The sequence below is a fragment of the Rhagoletis pomonella genome, unplaced genomic scaffold, assembly GCF_013731165.1.
Source record: "Rhagoletis pomonella isolate Grant_MI unplaced genomic scaffold, Rhpom_1.0 Rhpom_scaffold_00012, whole genome shotgun sequence".
Lineage (NCBI taxonomy): Eukaryota > Metazoa > Arthropoda > Insecta > Diptera > Tephritidae > Rhagoletis > Rhagoletis pomonella.
The window spans coordinates 14,762,918-14,766,644 of NW_023458566.1; positions in this window are offsets into that span (position 1 = coordinate 14,762,918).

The window sequence follows — 3,727 nt, forward strand, 5'->3', positions numbered from 1 at the left end:
AATAACATTAATGTATCTAAAAAATCTTCTTAGTTTTACGAAAATATAATTTTAGTTTTTCGCATAAATCATAAGCTTTGTACATACATACAAATAAGCATACTTTTATACATATATACATATACATACATATATATTTAAAATCGTGCTTTTTTTGTGCTCTATGTCCATTCAATAATCAATTAGTGTATATATTAACTTTGCGTAGCTTACCTCTTTAATGAGGCATATTAACTTTAAAATGCAACAATAAAAACATACATACATATATATTTGTTAAAAACATTCTACGATCAAACGAAAATCTATGGACATTCAACGCAGAACATTTACAAATTCATATGCATACATATATATGCTTACATATATATGAAATCATACATATTCATAATCATAAGTCATTAAACATTAAGTCTTATTTGTAATAGCAAAAAAAAACAACAACAACAACATACATACTTACATATGCATCAAACAATGCAAATCGTGCAGCAAATATAAAAAAAAAAAAAAATTATGTAAAACAAAGGAAATCATTGCCGGCTAAACAACTTATTTATTAATTAATGTAAATCTATTTATGTACATACATATATACAAACATGCATACATATTGGAGCGCTTTTTATTAAAAGATACATACATACAGTGGTGGTCCAAAAAAATGGAACTCGAAACGAAAATTTTTGAAAGTGCTCGCTAATACCAGTTTTTAAGAAAAACGAAAGGTTTAAGCTTCTATTTTTCGCAACGATTCGGAACTGATGATTTATTTTCGACAATGTTCGGCGAAGTAGTAGGAGCCCTTTTTTGATATTATTTGAATAAATCGAGTAAACGTTCTGAAATTTTAAGAACAACCAATTGCTTAGTTTATATTCATATAGCCTGCTTGTTTATTAATTTTGTAAACTATTAGAAAAATCTTCAAATGCGGCAAATGTTTTAGGCAGTTTCCGAAAAACACGTAGCGTAGCATCGCAGCCAGCAAAACGTCCGAAAATGGAACCGAAAGACAAAAAAGTGTATGAAATGCGGATGTATGTATATCTCAAATAAGCCATTGACGAGAGTAGATAGAATTTTAAAAAAGCGTAGATTTAGTTCCATATGTTTTGACCACCACTGTACATACCATATATCAATGTATAAACAACATTCATACTTACATATGTATTCACACTCACATGCATACTTTTTGCTTAACTTTTTTTACATTTGTTTTAATATATATAACTATGCATGTACATATGTATGAATGTCTCTCTTAATTAAACAAAATATTTTCATAGTTTTAAGCCTTTCACACTTGTACGATTATGGTTTGTTTTCTTTGTTGTTTTTTTTTCGTTTTGTTTTTATATCAAATTGTAACATAATTGTATATGTATGTTTGTTTTTTTTTTGTCATTTTCACACACTCACAATTAAAGCCATTCAAGTACTCGTCTGTAATGGAATTACATGCATACATATTTCACATTGTACTCGTAATCATGCATAAATTAACAAGTTCACATAAGCTGCGAAAATGTAGATAAAAGTCATCGAATATCGCTGCAAACCAGCACACATACATACATGCTACATATGTATGTGCATATGTGTAGGTGTCAATACCAACACACACACACCCATCTCCATTTATACATGTTTTACATACGCTTGCACAAATCAGGATGCATCGTTTATGTTCGTAATGGAAAACGAAAAAAAAAATCAGTAATTCATAATGATTTAAATAGTATTAATTTTGATTGTTTAATCGCAATGCTTTAGAGTTCATATGAATACATACTTACTATTATTATTTTTTAATTATTTAATTAGTATTAATACGATTTCATTGCGACAGAGACACATTTACACATGATTTTCGCTTTGAAAGTAGTAAGGATGAAATAAAAAAAAATTATAAAAAATAAAAAAAAACAAGCTTTTTTATTTATTTTAGTTTGGATACTTTTTCTTCGTCTCATTGAAATGTAGGTACATATGCAGATATATGGATATGCTCGGCAATGCTTTTGAAGTGACACTCCTCCCAGGTACAGAGCCTGGCAACATTCATTTAGCTAAAAAGATTGCGACCAACTCACACTTTCCGCCAATTTTTACACATTATGCGCCTAGAAATAGACCTCTATCTTCATTTGGTTAAGCTGTTTTCGATGCCCTCTTTTGATTTATGTATAGTCGAAACGACATGTTGCAGATACAAAAGTGTCGCAACATATTGCCAGAATGAAGGATAAAGATTTCTGTTGTCCCATCGTTGATATTAAATCGGAAACTTCAAGAATTGGCTAATATAGGTTGACCGAACGAACGAATACTGGGCTTTGGAAAAATGGCTGAAGTTTTCGCCGAAACCGAAGCCGAAGCCGAAGCTGCACATCAAACTTAATTTAATAATAATTTGTGTTATTATAATTTACTTTATATTTAAAGAATTTATAGTAAACTCTCTAAATATAGTCGGAATTTTTATGCTCTTACCCACTAGGATTTTTCTATTCCGAAAAAATATACCCCTACATTTTTAATTTGAAATTAAAAAAATATTTAGAGGTTGCTCAAAGCGCTCAAAGTTGTACATGTAAGGGGAAGGCGTATATTTTTTTCGATATAGAACAATCCTAAAGGGTCAGAGCATTAGAATTCTGACTCTACTTATTTTGCACCACCCTATTATACATACATACTATGAACATTTGTTTGCCTAGTAGTGATGAGCGATATTTCTCTACCGGTGAATTTATCACTGTCATTTAAAAATCGCTTATAGTGACTGCTACTACTACCAGGCCTCAATATCAGTGATTGGTGATTTTTGTACTCGCATGATAATTTGCTACCCAGTCGGAAACAAGTGACTTTTTTTAAAATCAAACTAATTGAAAAACTACTTTGAATCAAGTGAAGTGAGTAGATGTTTCGAATTTTGATACCCTTTTTACCAAAAGAAACAATTTGTGTCTTGGATGTATGAAAAAGCATCTGTGAAGTGCAGACCTAAAGCGTATTTAAATGAAACATAGTGACTTTAAAGTGTTTTAATCCAGATGCATTTTAAAGTAGTTGGAATCAAATGCAGAGTCGGACAATCGGCTTGCTGCTTGCACACAATTCAAACTGAACATTTGAAAGCACACTTACATGTCTGGCTGTGGCTGAGCGTGCAGAGGTGCTTGCTGTTATTTGTTAGCTTCCAGAAGGTGCGGGTTCAAATCCCATCAGAGGCAAAATGTTGAAATGAATTTTTTTTTTTTTTGGCTTCGAAATATGAAAAAGCATTTGTGAAGTGCAGAACGAATGCGTATTCAAACGAAAAATACTGACATTGAAGTTCTTTAAACCAAATGCATTTTAAACTAGTTGAAATAAAATGCAGAGTCGGATAATTGACCTGCTCCTAGGACATGGCCATGTTAATAAAGTTAGTTGCTTATATGAAAAAAGGAAGAACTCCAACCACTTATAGTTGGTAAAAAAGCACTTTTTAAATTGCTTTTAAAGTAGTTTTATTTCCTACAGGGTATGAATGAAAATCGCATCTGGCAATAGCTAGTCAACAGAAGTTGCGACTGATGATTATTCTCTATCATGATAGAAATGGTAATTTTACAATTTTTAATTATTCATTGTAAAGATGCTTGTATGTATGTATATTGCATCTTTTCAAGACAACGATTTGTTCGCAAATCGCAAGGGAATTGAGATTACT